Source organism: Pristiophorus japonicus, unplaced genomic scaffold (assembly GCF_044704955.1).
Source record: "Pristiophorus japonicus isolate sPriJap1 unplaced genomic scaffold, sPriJap1.hap1 HAP1_SCAFFOLD_79, whole genome shotgun sequence".
Lineage (NCBI taxonomy): Eukaryota > Metazoa > Chordata > Chondrichthyes > Pristiophoridae > Pristiophorus > Pristiophorus japonicus.
Window position 1 is genome coordinate 141,923 of NW_027254707.1, and position 22,141 is coordinate 164,063.

Consider the following 22,141-nt stretch of genomic DNA (forward strand, 5'->3'; position numbering starts at 1 on the left):
CTGTGAGTGTGGCAGGAATTGATCTCGTGTTTCCCAGACTTCACCCACAGGAACAGGAGATGGCCATTTATCACCGAGTGGTGAGGATCTGGGATGCACGTCTTGAAAGGGCGGTGGAGGCAAATTCAATCTTATCTTTCAGACGGGAGTTGGATACGTTTCTGAACGAAAAACAATTGCAGGGCTACGGGGAAAAGGTGGGGGAGTGGAACTCGCTGAGAGTCGGCACGGGCAAGTTGGGCCGAATGGCCTTCCGTGCTGTAACCATTCCATGATTCGATAAGTTATTAGCACATTTCATAGTGTGGGTGGGAGCACAACATTGCAAAGGGACATGGATTGAGTCAGCAAAACTAGAGGCATCTGATTCAGGAGATTCGCGGGGCGTGGAAATTTCGGAGTTTAATGACTTTGAAAGGAACATTTTTGTTTTGTGCCGTTTTGGTCAGAGGTTTTCCATGAAAGCAACATGAAATGAAAAGAAATCGCCCAACGTGGGGCTCGAACCTACGACGCTGAGATTAAGAGTCTCATGCTCTTCCGACTGAGCTAACCAGGCTTCTAACCAACACACGTTTTTATCACTCATTGCAGCCAGGCGCCTGTTGGCTCTGCGCCAGATGTTAAAACTTGCTGTTGAAGAACTGACAGCGTCTTCTTCATGGTGCAACAGGCTCGAGGGGCCGAATGGCAAACTCCGGCCCCTAATCCGTATGTGTTTATGTATACGTCTTTATGCGGAGCTCCGTCAGGGTGAACGAGCCAAAGGAGGACAGCGGAAAAGTTACAAGGACACCCTCAAAGCCTCCCTGGTGAAGTGCAACTTCACCACTGACACCTGGGAGACACTGGCCGCAGACAGCCCGAGCTGGAGAAAGTCCATCCGGGAGGGCGTTGAGCTCTTTGAGGCTCGATGCAACAATAATGAAGAGAGGAAGAGCAGGCAGCGGAAGGAGCACACGGCAAACCAGTCCCAACGACCCCTTCCCTCGACGTATGTCTGTCGCACCTGTAACAGGATCTGTGGCTCTCATATCGGACTGTTGAGCCATCAAAGGACTCACTTTGGGAGTGGAAGCAAGTCCTCCTCGATCCCGAAGGACTGCCTCTGATGGTGTCGATGATTTGCGTGTGAGGCGAACATGTTAACCGCTACACTGCGGAAACATTTCCACTTTCAGCACCAGATTACCAGAATAAATCCCAATGTTATCGGGAGAAAATTTCCTCATATGCTCAGACCAAAATATATCATATGACAATAGAATTTTATGAATTAATAAATGATGTTTAAATCAATGCTTCTATTTCTTTTACACAGTAGATGCATAAAGATGTGTAAAATAGATGAACTATTTTTTTTATAAGGTTTTGAATTAAAAGTACAATTTCCCTGACCGGGAATCGAACCCGGGTCGCAGCCGTGAGAAAGCAGCTCCGTAACACAGAACTCTGTGCTCTACGGGCTGTTCTCTGAGACACACACCGAGACAGACATCACCTGCTGCTGGAGGGCCATCAACTCAGTCAAAGATGCTCTTTGGTCTTGCCGAAACTTGCTGGTCTTCCAGAGCAAGGAGATGTCCACCTCTGCGTGTTGCAGACTGGCGCAATCCAACATGCAGGATTACGTGCTGAGGGACGCACTTAAAAGTGGTGCAGTTGCCGCAAAGGCAGGGTGGGGAAGGTCCACAGTTTAAAGCCCTTCTGACACAGTAAACCCCGGGGCAGGAATCAATATAAAACTCCCCTCGGGCCGTACTTGTAACTTCTTTATTGTGTACAAGGAGCACCATGATCTGTAAACACATCTGTAGTGCCATGTACAATGTAAGGTCTGTTTCGTGATGCACGTTGAAAAAAAGTGTAAATGTACCGTTACCCATTCCATGTACTGTACAGTGACACGTGTGATGTAATTTGTTGAATGCACTAAAAGGTATCCCGTATTGTACCGAATTGTACTGGAACTGAAAAGCAAGGGAATATATCGACAGAAACTGCAGTCAGAACCCAAATGTAGTGTATGGGATTACTGACGGCAGCTAAATGTACTGAACTGCTTTTGAATGTACTGCACAAATTTTTATATGAATAAAGTATTTTTTTAAATAAAAAAATATTCTCTGCCTGACACCGGGGAAACAGTGAGACAGACCTTGAAGCAAGGGTCTGGTTATTGCCAAACAGCAAAAGAAATATTAATTCTGGAAGAACAATATCCAAACGAACTGTGACCCCCACGTGATTTAACCACGTAACCTTCGGATCTTAAGTCAGAGACACTACCGTTGCACCATGAGACCTACATAGCGTGCTGGAGATGTTCCTATATATCAAGGTTCTGTAATACAAGGATCTTTAAAATCTCCGTCCATTCCCACCAGGTATCACAAGTAGTGCTCACCTGACAGGCACCGTATGGTTTCTTCTTAAAGTTTTCTCTTGCTTTCAGGGGAAACCATCATTAATTAACCCCTCACCTTCTTTTGCACAATCAAACAAATGCTAACTCAGGAACAGTCCGTACTTCAATCATTTGTCCTGTGCTTTGCATCTTAACTCGAAAACGATATCTCATTTTACTCACTGTGTTATAACTTTCCGGTTCAAAATCTTGATTGCCGATGACACCACGAATCTGGCGCAACTTTTTTCAAATTTAACAGCACCGGTTATTCCTACCATGCACACAAAATACAATCAGTAGTGAAGATAAAATCCCAACATGCGTATTTTCAGATTCAACGCAGTAGCATTTCAAATAAAGTTAAAGAATTTTACACTGAAAAGATTTGCAAGTGTTGCTTGTATTTGTGTCTTTAATTCAACTTTGTGGCGTCTGACTCCCGTTCATGCCACTGCTGAATAAGAAAGGAGGTTTTGACATTGACCAGACTGCACTGCCCCTTATATTTGTGAGCTCATCCTTTATATTCAGTGATTTCTCGCACTTTGATGGGCTGCAGTGTAGCGGATATCACGTTGGCCTCACATTGAGTAATGTTGAGAGGGAAGACTCATCAGGGGAGGGCAGCAGCAGCCAAGTTCATGGCACCGTGGCTGGCTTTACTACACAGGAGGGCAGCAAAAAGAGTGGGACAGCGATAGTGATAGGGGATTCGATTGTAAGGGGAATAGATAGGAGTTTCTGAGGCCGCAACCGAGACTCCAGCTGGTATGTTGCCTCCCTGGTGCAAGGGTCAAGGATGTCTCGGAACGGTTGCAGGACATTCTGAAAATGGAGGGTGAACAGCCAGTTGTAGTGGTGCACATTGGTACCAAAGATTTAGGTAAAAAAAGGGATGAGGTCCTACGAGATGAATTTAAGGAGCTAGGAGCTAAATTAAAAAGTAGGACCTCAAAAGTAGTAATCTCGGGATTGCTACCAGAGCCACGTGTTAGTCAGAGTAGGAATCACAGGATAGCTCAGATGAATACGTGGCTTGAGCAGTGGTGCAGCAGGGAGGGATTCAAATTCCTGGGCCATTGGAACCGGTTCTGGGGGAGGTGGGACCAGTGCAAACCAGACGGGCTGCACCTGGTCAGATCCGGAACCAATGTCCTGGGGGGAGTGTTTGCTAGTGCTGTTGGGGAGGAGTTAAACTAATATGGCATGGGGATGGGATGCAATGCAGGGAGACAGAGGGAAACAAAATGGAGACAGAAACAAAAGACAGAAAGGAGATGAGTATAAGTGGAGGGCAGAGAAACCCAAGGCAAAAAATAAAAAGGGCCACTGTACAGCAAAATTCTAAAGGGTCAAAGTGTAATAAAAAGGCAAGCCTGAAAGCTCGGTGCCTCAATGCGAGGAGTGTTCAGAACGCAGGAGAGGGCTCTGAGCTAGTTAGAGTGGGTGAGAGCACAGATAAACAGGACCTCAAGAAAGAATGCAAAACGCAGGAGGCAACAGAGCAGAGTAGCACTGGGGTAAGTGTAAACCACAAGGTGATAGGAAGGGACAATATGTATGAATATAAAGGGGCTGCAGGAGGGGTCAATACAAAAAATCATGGTTTAAAAACTAGTATTAAACACTCTACCTAAACGCACGCAGCATTCAAAATAAAGTAAATGAGTTGACGGCACAAATCATGACAAATGGGTATGATTTGGTGGCCATTACAGAAACGTGGTTGCAGGGTGGTGAAGACTGGCAATTAAACATACAGGGGTAGCTGACAATTCGGAAAGATAGACAAGAAGGGAAAGGAGGTGGGGTAGCTCTGTTAATAAAGGATGATATTAGGGCAGTTGTGAGAGATGATATTGGCTCTAATGAATAAAATGTTGAAACATTGTGGGTTTAGATTACAGATAATAAAGGGAAAAAGTCACTGGTGGGCGTAGTTTATAGGCCCCCAATTAATAACTTGACGGTGGGGTGGGCAATAATCAAGGGAATAATGGAGGCATGTGAAAAAGGAACGGCAGTAATCATGGGGGATTTTAACCTACATATTAATTGGTCAAATCAAATCGCACGGGGTAGCCTGGAGGAATAATTCATAGAATGCATACGGGATTGTTTCTTAGAACAATATGTTACAGAACCGACAAGGGAGCAAGCTATCTTAGATCTGGTCCTGTGCAATGAGACAGGAATAATAAACGATCTCCCAGTAAAAGATCCTCTCGGAATGAGTGATCACAGTATGGTTGAATTTGTAATATAGATTGAGGGTGAGGAAGTAGTGTCACAAATGAGCGTACTATGCTTAAACAAAGGGGGCTACAGTGGGATGAGGGCAGAGTTGGCTAAAGTAGTTGGGAACACAGACTAAACGGTGCCACAATTGAGGAACAGCAGACGACTTTTAAGGAGCTCTTTCACAATGCACAAGAAAAATATATTTCAGTGAAAAAGAAGGGCAGTAAGAGAAGGGATAACCTGCCGTGGATAACCAAGGAAATAAAGGAGAGTATCAAATTAAAAACCAATGCGTATAAGGTGGCCAAGGTTAGTGGGAATCTAGAAGATTGGGAAATTTTAAACGACAGCAAACAATGGCTAAGAAAGCAATAAAGAAAGGAAAGATAGATTACGAAAGTAAACTTGTGCAAAACATAAAAACAGATAGTAAAAGCGTTTACCGATATATAAAACGGCAAAGATTGACTAAATTAAATGTTGGTCCCTCAGAAGATGAGAAGGGGGATTTAAAAATGGGAAATGTGGAAATGGCTGAGATCTTAAACAATTATTTTGCTTTGGTCTTCACAGTGGAAGACACAAAAACCATGCCAGAAATTGCTGGTCACAGGAATGTGGGAAGGGAGGACCTTGAGACAATCACTATCACGAGGCGGGTAGTGCTGGACAGGCTAAGGAGACTCAAGATAGACAAGTTCCCTGGTCCGGATGAAATGCATCCCAGGTTATTAAAAGAGATGGCGGAAGTTATAGCAGATGCATTGGCTATAATCTTCCAAAATTCTCTGGACTCTGGGGAGGTACCAGCGGATCGGAAAGCAGCTAATGTAACGCCTCTGTTTAAAAAAGGGGGCAGACAAAAGGCAGGTAACTATAGGCCGGTTAGTTTAACATCTCTCGTGAGGAAAATGTTTGAAACTATCATTATGGAAGAAATAGCGGGACATCTAGATAGGCTTAGTGCAATCGAGCAGTCACAGCATGGATTCATGAAGGGGAAATCATGTTGAACTAATTTACTGGAATTCTTTGAGGATTTAACGAGCATGGTGGATAGAGGTGTACCGATGGATGTGGTGTATTTAGATTTCCAAAAGATATTCGATAAGGTATTGCACAAAAGGTTACTTCCGAAGATAGAGGTTCGCGGAGTCAGAGGATATGTATTAGCATGGATCGAGAATTGGCTGGCGAACAGAAAGCAGAGTGTCGGGATAAATGGGTGCTTTTCAGGTTGGAAATCGGTGGTTAGTGGTGTGCCACAGGGATCGGTGCTGGGACCACAACTGTTTGCAATATACATAGATGACCTGGAAGAGGGGACAGAGTGTAGTGTAACAAAATTTGCAGATGACACAAAGATTTGTGGGAAAGCTGCTTGTGCAGAGGACACAGAGAGGCTGCAAAGAGATTTGGATAGGTTAAGCGAATGGGCTAATATTTTGCAGCTGGAATACAATGTCGGAAAGTGTGAGGTCATCCACCTTGGGAAAAAATACAGTAAAAGGGAATATTATTTGAATAGGGAGAAATTACAACATGCTGCGGTGCAGAGGGACCTGGGGATTTGTGCATGAATCCCAAAAAGTTCGTTTGCAGGTGCAGCAGGTAATCAGGAAGGTGAATGGAATGTTCGCTTTCATTGCGAGAGGTATGGAGTACAAAAGCAGGGAGGTCCTGCTGCAAATGTACAGTGTATTGGTGAGGCCGCACCTGGAGTACAGCGTGAAGTTTTGGTTACCTTACTTAAGGAAGGATATACTGGCTTTGGGAAGATACAGAAATGATTCACTCGGCTGATTCCGCAGATGAGGGGGTTACCTTATGATGGTAGATTGAGGAGACTGGGTCTTTACTCGGTGGAGTTCAGAAGGATGAGGGGTGATCTCATAGAAACATTTAAAATAATGAAAGGGATAGACAAGATAGAGGCAGAGAGGTTGTTTCCACTGGTAGGGGAGACTAGAACTAGGAGGCACAGCATCAAAATACGGGGGAGCCAATTTAAAACCGAGTTGAGAAGGAATTTCTTCTCCCAGAGGGTTGTGAATCTCTGGAATTATCTGCCCAGGAAGCAGTTGAGGCGAGCTCATTGAATGTATTCAAGTCACAGATAGATAGATTTTTAACCACTAAGGGAATTAAGCGTTTCGGGGAGCGACGGGTAAGTGGAGCAGAGTCCACGGCCAGATCAGCCACGATCTTGTTGAATGGCGGAGCAGGCTCGAGGGGCTAGATGGCCTACTCCTGTTCCTAATTCTTATGTTTCTTATGTTTCTTATGGAGTAGGCGTCGACTAAAACCAAAAACATTTTTGAAAGGACCTGCGTAGTCCTCATGGATGCGTGCCCAAGGCTTGGTGCGCCAGGACCAGGGGCTAAGGGGGGCTTCCCTGGGCGCATTACCCAATTGGGAAAACGTGTTGCACCTGCGAACACAAAGTTCCAGATCTGCGTCTATGCCTGGACACCAAATGTGTGACTTGGCAATTGCCTTCCTCATGACAATGCCCGGGTGCTCATTGTGGAGTTCTCTGATGAACACCTCTCTGCCCATGTGGTTGTTACGCGGTTTCCCCACAGTAGGCAATCGGCCTGAATCGAGAGTTCATCCCTGCGCCTGTGGAATAGTTTAACTTCCTCAGGGCATGCCCTGTACGTGGCTGCCCAGTCCCCATTCAGGACACATTTATTGACTAGAGACAATAGCGGGTCTCTATTTGTCCAGACTTTAATCTGACGGGCTGTCACGGGTGAGCCTTCGCTTTCGAAAGCTTCAACAGCCATGACCATCTCAGAACCATGCTCGGTAGCCCCCTTAGTGGTGGCTAGTGGGAGCCTGCTGATTGCATCGGCGCAGTTTTCGGTGCCCGGTCTGTGCCGAATTGTGTAGTCATAGGCGGCTAACGTGAGTGCCCACCTCTGTATGCGGACCGATGCGTTTGCATTTATGGCCTTGTTGTCGGCCAAAAGGGACGTTAGGGGTTTGTGATCTATCTCCAGCTCAAATTTCCTGCCAAACAGGTAATGGTGCATTTTCTTTACCGCATATGCACATGCGAGCGCCTCCTTTTCTACCATCCCTAGCCCCTTTCTGCCTGGGACAGACTTCTGGAGGCCGAAGCTACCGGCTCTAACTGACCCTTGGCATTGACATGCTGCAACACACACCCGACACCATAGGACGACGCATCGTTACACAATCTTCTTACATGGGTCATATAGCGTTAACAGAGTGTTGGAACATAACAAATTGCGTGCTCTATTAAAAGCCCTTTCCTGGCTGTCCCCTCAGACACAATCACGACCTTTGCGTAGGAACATGTGTAGCGGCTCTCGCAGCGTGCTCAATTTGGAAGAAAGTTAACAAAATAGTTCAGGAGCCCCAGGAACGAACGCAGCTCCGTCGTGTTACGGGGTCTGGGTGCTCTCTGGATCACTTCCGTTTTGGAGGCAGTGGGGCTGATCCCGTCTGCTGCTACCCTCCTCCCCAGCAATTCTACCTCTGGAGCTAGGAAGACGCACTTCGCATTTTCCAGTCGCAGCCCTATCCGGTCCAGTCTGCGTAGCACCTCCTACAGATTGTGGAGGTTTTCTTCAGTATCGTAATCCGTGATGAGGATGTCGTCCTGAAAAACCACCATCCCTGGAATCGACTTGAGGAGGCTTTCCATATTTCATTGGAAGATCGTGGAAACCGAGCGAATCCCGAACGGACATCTGTTGTACTCAAACAACCCCTTGTGTGTCGTGACGGTGGTCAGCTTCTTCGACTCACTCGCCAGCTCCTGGGTCATGTAAGCTGAGGCCAGGTCTAATTTTGAAAAAGGTTTGCCACCGGATAGCGTCGCAAAGAGGTCCTCCGCTATCAGTAGCGGGTACTGGTCTTGGAGTGACACCCAATTGATGGTGGCCTTGTAATCACCACATATCCTGACCGACCCATCCGCCTTGAGCACCGGCACAATCGGGCTCGCTCAGTCACTGAATTCGACTGGAGATATGATGCCTTCCCTTAGCAGGCAGTCCAATTCGCCTTCTATCTTTTCAAGCATCACGTACGGCTCCGCCCTGGTCTTGTGGTGTACTGTCCTGGCGTCCGTGTTTATGTGAATCACTACCTTGGCCCCCATGAACGTGCCAATGCCGGGTTGAAATAATGAGTCAAATTTGTCCAGGATCTGTGAGCATGATACTCGCTCCACAGAGGAAATTGCATTGACATCGTCCCATTTCCAGTTCATGACAGCAAGCCAACTTTGTGGGTCACGACTACCATGGCGCTGCCTAGCACCGGAATGATGTCCTTTGTGTATGTTCGCAGCTGCGCGTCAATCGCCCAGTGTCCATTTCTGCAATTTCTACAGGTATTTTGCTCATCTCTGCAAACTCCGGCTGAGTGTGTGCATGCACGCCTCCAACATGAGCTGCTGTTGGAAACAAAATGTCTCTTGCCAGTCGATCGTCACTGACTGCCCCGTGATTGTCCTTGAGTGCACCATTAACAGGTGTTGATGGCCCCATTACTGGCCGCATTGTCCCTTGCAATGACGTGAATCGCCGTTCAGCATGCCATTGTCTCTGTCGAACTCCCCGTCTGGGTTCGGCTACATTTTGGGGCATGCCTGACTGCCCTTGGCTGCCTGGAGAAGTGTGTGATGCTTTAACAATGTTGAATCTCTGTCCCAACCATTGCTTAACACAGTACATCTCGTCCGTTCTGCTCGTGGCCATGCTCGCGTGGTTTAAATCCCAGTCTCTCGTCGCCATTGATACGTCCTTACTATACAGTGTAAATGCACACGAGGCCCATGCTTCAGAGAAGGTCAGTCTGTGACCTGTCCTTTATTCCTTAGCACTCAAGTGATGGAAGTGGGTGGAGCTTCCCCTTTTACACCTAAAGATCCAGGTTAGGATTGTCTCCCACAAGTTCACAACCTAGTGGTCAATGTTCTCGCAGTGTACAACTTAGGTCAGATTATACATGGGTTACAATGCTGGTTGAATACATGACATTCCCGGCCTCACTCCCTCTGGAGCTGGGGACGAGCGATTAGTCGATGGGATGTTTTCGGCTTCAATCTGCTGTTGTTCAGCGAGGCGGAGATGCAGGATCCTTTAATAATCTCTCACAACTCAACTGAAAGCAGCCGGAACGTGCAGCTTTGAGAGGGGCTTTCTGCACCGTCAGGGCTGGAAACGGGAGGGAGTGAGAGACACTGTGTCGAGTTTGAGTGTGTACAGAACTGTACAGAGAAACCAGCCAGTGTAACAGGGCTGTGAGACACTGCATTTTTGTTCATAGTATAGTATTAGGCTGTCGCTGGTCCCTCGCCTCTCCTGGGCCCCGATCACCACGCTCCTGGGCCCGGATCTCTCACCGCTCCTGCGCTCCGATCAAAAAAGGAGCAGTCAGAAACAGGACATCAATTAGCCTCTCTTATCTTGGAGACATCAAATCTCAACACTGTTATTTGAAATATCAAAATATTAAACTCCAGCCTAGTTGAAGGGTTATTAACATCAGCAAGAAGCAAACACCAACTTTGTTAATATTGAACCATTAATGTCAATTATTCCATTTTTTCTAATATTTAATTGAAGAATGTTCAAAATGTTTCCACCCGGTTTCAAACCAGGGACTTTTCGCCTGTTAGGCGAACGTGATAAGCACTACACTACAGAAACACTGCGATTGACATGGTGCTGGGAACATAACGAGAGCTTTAACCTACACAGCTGGCCGATACTTCAGGAGCTGGTTTTACGAGAAGAGAATAATGGTGCTCTATTTAGGAAGGCTGTGAGTGTAGCAGGAATTGATCTCGCGTTTCCCAGACTTTACACATAGGAACAGGAGCGAGTGGTTAGGATCTGGGATGCACGGCTTGAAAGGGCGGTGGAGACAGACTGAATCTTTTCTCTTAGATGGGAGTTGGATAAGTGTCTGAAGGAAAAACAATTGCAGGGCTCCGGGGAAAGGGCGGGGGAGTGGGACTCGCTGAGGGTCGGTACGGTCTCGACGGGCCGAATGGCATTTCGTGCTGTAACCATACCATGATTCGATAAGTTAGTGGCACATTTCATAGTGTGAGTGAGAGCACCACATTGCAAAGGGACATGGATTGAGTCGGCAAAAGTAGAGGCATCTGATTCAGGAGATTCGCGGGGCATGGAAATTCGGGAGTTTAATGAATTTGAAAGGAACATTTTTGTTTTGTGCCGTTTCTGTCAGAGAAATGTTTGGGAAAGGAATTTTTTGCAGAAAGGGATGCAGCATTTAACCTTCTGCCTTAACACTTCTTTCTGGTTGTCAGGTCACATTTCGTTTCAATGTTATTCTTCCAGAATTGCTATAAGAACATAAGAATTAGGAAAAGTAGTGGGCCATCTAGCCCTTCGAGCCTGCTCCAACTTCCCCAACATCGGGAACAATCTACCCGCATCTAACCAGTCCTGTGCCATCAGAATCGTGTATGTTTCGATGAGATCCCCTCTCATCCTTCCAAACTCCAATGTATAAAATCCCAGTTGATCCAGTCTCTCCTCATATGTCAGTCCAGTCATCCCGGGAATCAGTCTGGTGAACCTTCGCAGCACTCCCTCAATAGCAAGAACGTCCTTCCTCAGATTAGGAGATCAAAATTGAAAACAATAATCCAGGTGATGCCTCACCAAGTCCCTGTACAACGCTAGTAAGACCTCCCTGCTCCTATAATCAAATCCCCTAGCTATGAAGGCCAAAATACCATTTAACTTTTTCCTGCCTGCTGTACCTGTATGCCAACTTTCAGTGACTGATGAACCATGACACCCAGGTCTCGTTGCACCTCCCCTTTTCCTAATCTGCCACCGTGCATAAAATATTCTGTCTTCACGTTTTTGCCCTCAAAGTGGATAACCTCACATTTATCCACATTATACTGCATCTGCCATGAATTTGCCCACTTGCCTAACAAGTCTAAGTGACCCTGCAGTCTCTTAGCGTACCCCTCACAGCTCACACCGTCACCCAGTTTAGTGTCATCTGCAAACATGCAGATATTACACTCAATTCCTTCATCCAAATCATTGATGTATATTGTAAACAGCTGGGGTCCCAGCACTGAGCCCTGCGGCACTCCACTAGTCACTGCCTGACATTTTAAAAAGGACCCTTTATTCCCGACTCTCTGCTTCCTGTCTGCCAACCAGTTCTCGATCCACATCAGCATATTACGCCCAATACCATGTGCTTTGATTTTGCACACCAATCTCTTGTGTGGACCCTTGTCAAAAGCCTTTTGAAAAAGTCCAAATACACCACATCCACTGGTTCTCCCTTGTCCACTCTACTAGTTACATCCTCAAACATTCCAGAAGATTTGTCAAGCATAAATCCATCCCTTTCATAAATCCATGCTGACTTGGACCGATCCTGTCACTGCTTTCCAAATGCGCTGCTGTTTCATCCTTAATAATTGTTTCCAACATTTCCCCATAACTGATGTCAGGCTAACCGGTCTATAATTACTCGCTTTCTCTCTCCCTCCCTTCTTAAAAAGTGGTTTTACATTAGCTAACCTCCAGTCCATAGGAACTGATCCCGAGTCAATCGACTGTTGGAAAATGGGCACCAATGCATCCACCATTTCTAGGCCGACTTCCTTAAGTACTCTTGGATGTAGACTATCAGGCCCCCAGGGATGTATCATCCTTCAATCCCATCAATGTCCCACCTCATAAGGATATCCTTCAGTTCCTCCTTCTCACTAGACCCTCGGTCCCCTCGTACTTTTGGAAGGTTATTCGTGTCTTCATGCGTGAAGACGGAACTGAAGTATTTGTTCAATTTTTCTTCGATTGCTTTGTTCCCCATTATAAATTCACCTGAATCCGACTGCAAGGGACCTACAGTTGTCTTCACTAATCTTTTACTCTTCATATTTACAGAAGTTTTTGCAGTCAGTTTGTATGTTCCAAGCAAGCTTCTTCTCATAATCCATTTTCCCCCTCCTAATGAAACCCTTCGTCCTCCTCCATTGAATTCTAAATTTCTCCCAGTCCTCAGGTTTGTTCCTTTTGCTGGCCAATTTATCTGTCTCTTCCTTGGTTTTAACACTATCCTAATTTCCCTTGTTAGCCACGGTTGAGCAACGTTCTCCGTTCTATTTTTACTCCAGACAGGGATGTGCAATTGCTGAAGTCACCCGTGTGATCTTTAAATATTTGCCATTGCCTATCCACCGTCAACCCTTTAAGTATCCTTGGCCAGTCTATTTTAGCCAATTCACACCTCACACCGTCAAAATTACCTTTCCTTAAGTTCAGGACCCAAGTTTCTGAATTAACTGTGACACTCTCCATGAAGAATTCTACCATATTATGTTACTCTTCCCCAAGGGGTCTCGCAGAACAAGATTGCTAATTAGTCCCTTCTCATTACACATCACCCAGTCAAGGATGGCCAGCTCCCTTCTTGGTTGAGAAAACCATCCATAACACACTCCATGAAATCCTCCTCCACCACATCACTGCCATGTGGTTAGCTCAATTAATGTGTAGATTAAAGTCAGCCATGAAAACTGCTGTACCACCACTGCACACATCCCTTCTTTCTTGTTTGATGCTGTCACCAACCTTACCACCACAAACCAGTCAGACAGACATTGCAGCAAGTGTCTGGTTATTGTGAAACAGCAATTTCTAAAAGAACAGTGACCCCGACATGATTTGAACGCGCAACCCTTTAACCCAAAGTCAGGCACACTACCGTTGCACCACAAGGTCTACACAGTAGTTAAGGGATGTTCGTCTATATGACGTTTCTGCAATACAAGGGGCTTTAAAATCCTCGCCCATTCCCACCAGGTATCACAAGCAGCGCTCACCTGACTGTCACCGGATGGTTTGTTCGAAAACTTTTCTCTTGCTTTCACAGGAAAGCATCATTAATTAACACCTCACCTTCTTTTACACATTCAAACAAATGCTAACTCAGGGACACTCCATACTTCAATCATTTGTGCTGTGCTTTGCATCTTAACTCGAAAACCATATCCCATTTTACTCACTGTATTTTGGTTTCTGGTTCAAACTCTTCATTGCCGAAGACACCACGAATCTGGGGCAAATTTTATCAAATTTAACAGCACCGGTTATTCCTACCGTGCACACAAAATAAAATCAGTCGTGAAGATAAAATCCCACTATGCGTATTTTCAGATTCAACGCAGCAGGATTTCAAATAAAGTGAAAGAATTTTACACTGAAAAGATTTGGATGTGTTCCTTGTATTTGTGTCTTTAATTAAACTTTGTGACGTCTGACTCCCGTTCATGCCACTGCTGAAAAAGAAAGGAGGGTTTGACATTGACCAGACTGCACTGCCCCTGACATTTGTGAGCTCATCCTTTATATTCAGTGGTTTCTCGCCCTTTGATGGGCTGCATTGCACCGGATATCACGTTGGCCTCACACGCGAAAGGTCCTCGGTGGATCCGTTTTCTGTCACTCAAAGTTATCTATTTATTAAAGTGAAATAAAAAGCAATTAAGGAATAAGGGAGCCCTTTTGCCAGGAGAATAAATAGCAAATAAAAACAGCAAATGCTGGAAATCTCAGCAGGTCAGGCAGCATTTGCAGGGAGACTGAACTCGCCTCCGATTGTTCATCCACAGCAAGTTTAAACATAATATTTCCACCCAGGATCGAACCAGGGACCTTTTGCGTGTAAAGCAAACGTGATAACCACTGCACTACAGAAACCTCTGGTAGAGCCGCCCCAACACAGGGGAGCTGACCAGTGAGCTCCCTCTGTGCTGATCGGGAATGTGTTGACTCACCTTCAACAACTTCTGTCCCACACTGAAAGTTCTCAATCCTTCTCCTCCGCTGCCTTTTACAGAAATGTCACGGATCACCCAGCCTCCGTGTTCACTTCCACATCCTCCCAGCGGGGCCGCAGAGGATCCTACCGTCTCCCCGCGATCAGCTAACTCAACCACTTTACAAAATTAAACCCCGAACACGTGCCCGGCAAAGGGCAGGGGAAGCCAGATAGTCTGTAAGCTCAGTCTATCACAGAAAGTATAGGTATTCATGGTGATTACAGCAATTATTAATCGTCTCACAGACCTCAATTATTTTTATGCGATGAATTGAACGAGGATGGAAACCACGTTAGTGCGCCAGGTCTTAACCCCTTGACCACCAGAGAACAGATACGATACATGTCATTATATTTATATATATTTATATATGAACCTGAATGTCAATGGCTAGCTACCTAGACCTCGTGGTGCCCACGGTAGTGTGTCTAAACTTGAGTGAGAGAAATTGTTCCACAGTGACACCTGTCATGTGTTCTACATGGTTACTGCTTGTACTATTACAAGGTGTGCACCAGAGGGCACTGCAGTGGGAGACTTTTAGCTTACCTGTGCAGGTGTGCCTGGCCTCGTGCAAAAGGTAGGCCACCAGGTGTGATCCTCACTCTGGTTATCAATAAAGGACACATTGTCTCGTAGAGTCATCATCAGAGCATCTGAAGGTATAACAATTGGCGACGAGATTCCAGATCTTCTCACGAAAATGGCTAACCTTGGTACGTTGCAGCATTTTGCTGATGGTGATGTATGGGAAGCCTTTGTGGAGAGGCTTGTCCATTTCTTCACAGCAAACGACCCGGCCACACTGGCTGATAAGTACAGAGCTATCCTGCGAACCAGTTGTGGGCCCACGGTCTGTGGCCTCGTCAGGGACTTGCTGGCACCAATGAAGACAACGACCAAGGCGTACGAGGAGCTTGTAATACTGATCCAAGAACAACTGAAGCCCAAAGAGAGCATCCTCACAGCCAGACAGCGGTTTTATACACACCGACGGCCCGAAGGCAAGGAGATCACGAAATATGCTGCAGACCTCAGGAGGCATTCGACACCGTGGGATTTTGGTGCCCACCTCACTGAAGCACTGAGGGATATCTTTGTCATCGGAATCGGCAACGAGGGCCTTCTTCATAAGCTACTGTCAGCAGATACCACAGTCACACTGCAGAAGGCCATCTCCATGAGCCAAGCATTCATGACCTCGACCTGTGTCTCTAGGCAGATGACTCATCCTCAGGACTCAAACCCGGCAAGTACTGTGCACAGAGTGGAGCCTTTTAGAGGCTGGACTCTAGAACGTGAACCTTCTCAGGGGAGAGTGAACATGCCCCCGAGTCCCTTAACTCAATGTCCATGGTCAGATCAGCCATGACCTTATTGAATGTCAGAGCAGGATCGAGGGGCCGAATGGCCGACTCCTGTTCCTATTTCTTATGTTCTTTTGTTAATCATTTAAGGAGCTTGAATCATTGATGAAGTTTTCTCCCCTATCTGACATTACACACTCTGTATTTCGGAGACTGGTTTAAAATGTTCAGTGCTCATGCGACAAGGAACCTGGGGCGAATTTTGTTCAATTTATTTCACAGCAAAAGTAGTCTCCAAAATAAAGTTTCTACACGGGTTCAAACCGGGGACATTTCACGTGTGGTTCTCCAAAGTGGTGGAGGTTTTGCTCGAGTTTAAAATGGTGCATTCGATCCACTTTGAAAATGCATCTACTACTACGAGGAACATTTTGCCCATGAATGGGCCCGCATAATCTATGTGCACCCGCGACCACGGTTTGGTAGGCCAGGGCATGGGGTTCAGTGGAGCCTCCCTGGGGGCATTGCTGAGCTGGGCACAAATAGTGCACCTTCGGACGCAGAGCTCCAAGTCCGCGTCAATACCACGCCACCAGACATGGGATCTGGCTCTGGCCTTCATGAGAACGATCCCCGGGTGCTCGCGGTGGAGCTTCCGGACAAATGCCTCTCTGCCTCGCAGAGGCATGACTACTCGGCTGCCCCACATCAGGCAGTCTGCTTGTAGTGATAGCTCATGCATGCTCCTGTGAAAGGGTTTTAATTGCTCGGGGCAGGCATCACGAGCCTCTGCCCAGTCACCGGTTAGGACACATCTTTTTTATAAGGATAACGTGGGGTTGCTGGCCGTCCAGGCTCTGATTTGTTGAGCTGTTAGGAGTGAACCTGTGGACTCAAAGGCATTGATTGCATAGACTATCTCACAGTCCTGTTCGTCAGACCCTTCCGTGGTCGCCAGGGGTAGCATGCTGAGCGCGTCTGCACATTTGTCTGTGCCTGGTCTGTGCCTTATGGTATAGTCGTAGGACGACAGCATGATTGCCCACCGTTGAATTCGCGCCGAGGCGTTGCCGTTTATTGCCTTACAGAAACTTCTGGTACAACAGCCCCAACAGAGGGGAGCTGACCAGTGAGCTCCCTCTGTGCTGATCGGGAATGTGTTGGCACACCTTAAACAACTTCTGTCCCACACTGAGGGCCCAAGTTTCGGGTGGAGTTGCTCCTAGTTTTTTGGAGCAACTCGTTTACTTTGGAGAATGTTAGAAATTGCAATTCTCGGATATTAGTTTGCTCCAATTCTACTGAGTTAGTTGAGGTTGGCTTCAGGTAAGGTATTTGTTTTCAAAAAGGGGCGTGTCATGCTACTCAGGCCTGTTTTGCAAGTTTTGGCAGTGAAAACTTAATACAAACTAACGTCGGCTGGAGTAAGTGCCCACTTTTGTAAGTTCAGAACAACCTTACCTAGAGGTAAGCTCAGTGCAGGCACAGCCAGATAGGGGGTGGGAATTAAACACAAAAAGGACTAAAGCATTAAACACATCACTTAAAATGTCCAAAAACCTCTTTTGATGATATCTTGCCTTATATCTGCTGAATGAGGATAGTTGCTTCTCTTTTTATAAATAAACAAGTGTAACCTCACGGTTGAGGCAGGCACATTCCGGCTGCTTTCAGATGAGCTGTGAGGGATTATTTAAGGGTACGACGGCCCTGTAGCCCCCCACACCAGGATATCCTCTCCCCCGGGGTTTTCCTCAGCTTGTGCTCGGTGTACGGGGAGCTTTGGCCCGGGTCCGAGGTAACTTGCATCCCAGGGATGGGCAATAACCCTCTGAGCTCTGGAACTGGGAAGAGCGAATAACTAATGAGTTTTTTGTGGGTTTGAAATGCGGCTTAGATCTGCTGGTATTAACCGAGGCAGGGGCTGTGAGACATTGCATTGTGTTCAGGTTTAATCACAGCAATATCCGCAGTCAGGAGCTGAAAAGGACGAAGAGCTGAAAAAACACAAGACAAAAGCTTAAGAAATGTCAGCAATTGTGGTAAACTCTTTAATGTGTTTCCTGCTGTTTCAGTGGTGCGGCGCTCACAGAGGGAGCCCGGATTCAGAAAGTAACTATTTCATTCAAAATCTTTAAAATAATGACATGCAACGAATTAAACTGTGTGTCGGGGGATGGTGATGGGTGAAGATTATTTGTTTTATTCCCCATTCATTAACCGACAGCGTTGTTTTGTAGAATTGTTACTGAGGGTCAGTGGAAACTTCAATAACTGAACTTTAATCATTCAAGGATATTGAATCATTGATGAAGTTTTCTCCCTTTTCTGACTTTACATACTCTGCATTTAGGAGACTGGTTTAAAATGTTCACTGCTCATGCGACAAGGAACCTGGGGCGACTTTTGTTCAATTTATTTCACAGCAAAAATAGTCTCCAAAATAACATTTCTGCCCGGGCTCGAACCGGGGACCTTTCGCGTGTGAGGCGAACGTGATAACTGCTACACTACAGAAACGCTGCGTTTCAGGTAATCTCAGGAATATAACCAGAGCTTTAACCTACACAGCTGGCCGATATTTCAGGAGTTTGTTTTACGAGAATAGAATGACGGTGCTATATTTTGGAAGGCTGTGAGTGTGGCAGGAATTGATCTCGTGTTTCCCAGACTTTACACATAGGAATAGGAGATGGCCATTTAGCAGCGCGTGGTTAGGATCTGGAATGCACGGCTTGAAAGGGCGGTGGAGGAAGACTCAACCTTATCTTTCAGACGGGAGTTGTATAAGTGTCTGAAGGAAAAACAATTGCAGGGCTACGGGGGAAGGGCGGGGGAGTGGGACTCTCTGAGAGTCGGCACGGGCTCGATTGGCCGAATGGCCTTCCTTGCTGTAACCATTCCATGATTCGATAAGTTAGTGGCACATTTCATAGTGTGGGTGGGAGCACAACATTGCAAAGGGACATGGATTGAGTCGGCAAAACTAGAGGCATCTGATTCAGGAGATTCGCGGGGTGCGGAAATTCAGGTGTTTATTGACATTGAAAGGAACATTTTTGCTTTGTGCCGTTTCGGACATTGAAATATTTGTGAAAGGAATTTTTTGCAGAAAGGGATGCAGCATTTAACCTTCTGCCTTAACACTTCTTTCAGGATGTCAGCTCACATTTCGTTTCGATGTTATTCTTCCAGAATTGCTATTTTCTTTGGTGTTTCACAATTACCGGACCCTTGCTCTAAAGTCAGTCTCACTGTTTCCCCAGTCTCCTGTTGATGTTATCAGCAATGAACATTTTGACCCAGACCCCGAAAGCACAGTGTGTAAAATGGTTTATGGTTTCAGAGTTCACTTGCAGAGCACAGAAGAAATGTTTCAATTATGGAGTTCCTTCAGTTAGCATTTCTTTAATTGTGCAAAAGAAGATTGTGGGTTAATTAATGATGATTTTCCATGAAAGCAACATAAAATTAAAAGAAATGCAATCGCCCAACATGGGGCTCAAACCCAGGACCTTGTAATTAAGAGTCTCATGTTCTACCGACTGAGCACGCCGGGCTTCTGGCTCATGCACGATTTTATCGCTCATTCCGGCCAGGCGCCTGTTGGCCACCCGCAGCCTGGATACAGTAGCGTCCCAACAGCTCATTGACTGTCGGAGTGGGACTGTGCGGTGCTTCAGAAGACAGGTCGAAAAAGCAAATTCACTGATTCTGTCCCATGTGCTGCTCCGATCAAGAATAGCAACACACTAAACATGCTTCAATAATGGTTACACCTGAGCTCCACAGTTGTGCAGTAGTTGGCTCGTTGGTCTAGGGGTATGATTTTCGCTTTGGGGTTATTACTTGAAATTTGCTGAGAGGTCCCGGGTTCAAATCCTGGACGAGCCCTCAATTTACCCACGAATTTTGAACTTGCATCGAATTTTTGCAAAGAAGGACTTGCATTTCGACAGCACCTTTCAGGAACTCATGACGCCCCAAAGCGCTTTACAGCCGTTGAGTTGTGTTTGAAGTGTTGGAGTGTGGGGAAAGATGTGCCCGAATCAACCCACACGAACTGCAACTCTTTGCGAAGGAGTTCGGTGCAAAGAATCAGGTATCTCAGCGAATTTGCCTTTCTATGAATGAGTTCTGCTTGGACCTGCATTCAAGCTTGAAACAGCAACTGGGCTTCATCTCACGGGAGCAGCGTGTAGCGGATAGTGAGTAGGTGACCAGGTTGATGTGCGCCGCTTTCAATCTTTGAAATTTCACCAAACAAAGATACGGCGAATCCAACTGTCCCTGTCAAGCGACAGATTGAAGGGATCGGTGCTCCAAACAGAGCTGGAACACGCGCAGTGCAGTCATATTGTCCGCAACATTAAATGTCAGAGTTATTAAACAGACAATAATAAAACAAACACTTCACAACAGTACTTACACCCAAACCTTGCGAATGTTCGCCGAAGAACTCAAACCCGTTACAGTTCCCAGCTCGGTGTACAAATTGATCAAAAATTAATCGGATTCTAAACTATCTGTTCCAAATGCCACATTTTATATCTTTTCCTTACCCCTGCTACGTGACAATTTAAACTTTTAATAGTATTACCTAACACAAGTGCCCAACTTCTGATGGAAGGTCATTAACCTGAAACGTTAACTCTGTTTCTCTCTACACAGATGCTGCCTGACTTGCTCACTGTTACCAGCATTTACTCTTTGTATTCTCCTAACTTATAATCAGAAAATCACTTCCCTTGTCATCTAACTACACTCCTTCCTGATATGTAGCCTTGTCCTACAAACCAGGCTCCTTTCGGATGATTCAGGCATTCATTGGAATTATAACTTCTGAACGATAACAATTATGTGAATTATGTAACTATGTAATACTTGCCACCAGAGTGCGCGACTGTTGGAGTCCTAATGGTCACCTGCCCACACGTGCAGGGCCAGAATAAAAGGTCGGCTGCCAAGTTGGTCAGGCACTATGGAGTTGTAATAAAGCAAATTAAGGTCACACTAAGTTTAGCTCACAGTACTCAGCCTCGGGGAATTCTTCTCTACACAACAATTGGCGACGAGTAACAGAATACGAACCTTCACACAACCATGGCTGCCGTTGGAATATTGGAGAGATCCGTAGAGGGTGATGATTGGGAAGCCTTCGTCGAGCAGCTCGACCAGTACTTTGTGGCCAACGAGCTGGAAGGAGACACTAACGTGGCCAAGCAAAGGGTGGTTCTCCTCACCGTCTGTGGGCCTAAAAAATACAGCCTCATCAACATTCTGCTCACACCGACAAAACCAACGTAGAAGGAATATTCAGAGTTGTGCACACTGGTTTGGGACGACCTCAAGCCGAAGGAGAGTATCCTCATGGCCAGATATCGTTTTTACACGCACCATCGCTCCGGGGACCAGGATCTGGCGGATTATGTCACCGACCTGAGACACCTCGCGGGACCTTGCTGCGTTGGGGCAAATGCTGTGGGAGTTTTACGTGCTGGGCATCAGCCACGAGGTCATTCTTTGAAAGCTGTTGGCTGCTGAAAACCGAGACCTGAGCAGGGCCATCGCGATCGCCCAGGCATGCATGGCCACGGACGATATTTGAAATCCTATTGCGTTGAATCTGCAAATATGCACGGTGGGATATTATCTTCACTACTGATTGTATTTTGTGTGCACGATAGGAATAACCGGTGCTGTTAAATTTGATAATAAATTTGCCCCAGATCCCTGAAGACTTTGAACCAGAAAGCTAAAATACAGTGAGTAAAATGGGATATGGTTATCGAGTTAAGATGCAAAGCACAGGACAAATAATTGAAGTATGGACTGTTCCTCCGTTAGCATTTGTTTGATTGTGCAACAGAAGGTGAGGGGTTAATTATTGATTGTTTCCCGTGAAAGCAAGAGAAAAGTTTTAGAAGAAATCAGACGGTGCCTGTCAGGTGAGCGCAGCCTGTGATACCTGGTGGGATTGTGAAGGGATTTTAAAGCCCCTTGTATGCAGAACCTTCATATAGTAAAACATCTCCAGCTCACTGTGTAGGTCTCATGGTGCAACGGTAGTGTGTCTGAATCCAGATCCGAAGGTTGTGTGTTCACATCACTTCGGGGTCACTGTCCTCTTGGATATTTTTCTTCCAGAATTATTATTTCCTTGGCTGTTTGGCAATAACCAGACCCTTGCTCCAAGGTCTGTCTAACTGTTTCCCCGGTGTCAGGCAGAGATACGATTTCTGCCCTCATTTATTTAATGTGACAGGACACAAAAGTTCAAAATCAACCTGCAGATGGCCATAGGCAGCACTA

The 22,141-nt window shown here is 46.1% G+C and overlaps 3 non-coding genes across 3 annotated transcripts; all 3 read right to left on the bottom strand.

Annotated features, from left to right (window-relative positions):
• Positions 1 to 486: 486 nt before the first annotated feature.
• On the bottom strand, positions 487 to 559 carry trnak-cuu (transfer RNA lysine (anticodon CUU)). Its single transcript has one exon. It is a non-coding gene; the product is annotated as a tRNA-Lys (tRNA).
• A 13,768-nt stretch (positions 560 to 14,327) lies between these two features.
• Positions 14,328 to 14,400, bottom strand: trnav-uac (transfer RNA valine (anticodon UAC)). Its single transcript has one exon. It is a non-coding gene; the product is annotated as a tRNA-Val (tRNA).
• Positions 14,401 to 18,276: 3,876 nt separating this feature from the next.
• Positions 18,277 to 18,349, bottom strand: trnav-cac (transfer RNA valine (anticodon CAC)). The gene has a single exon. It is a non-coding gene; the product is annotated as a tRNA-Val (tRNA).
• Between the last annotated feature and the right edge of the window lie 3,792 nt (positions 18,350 to 22,141).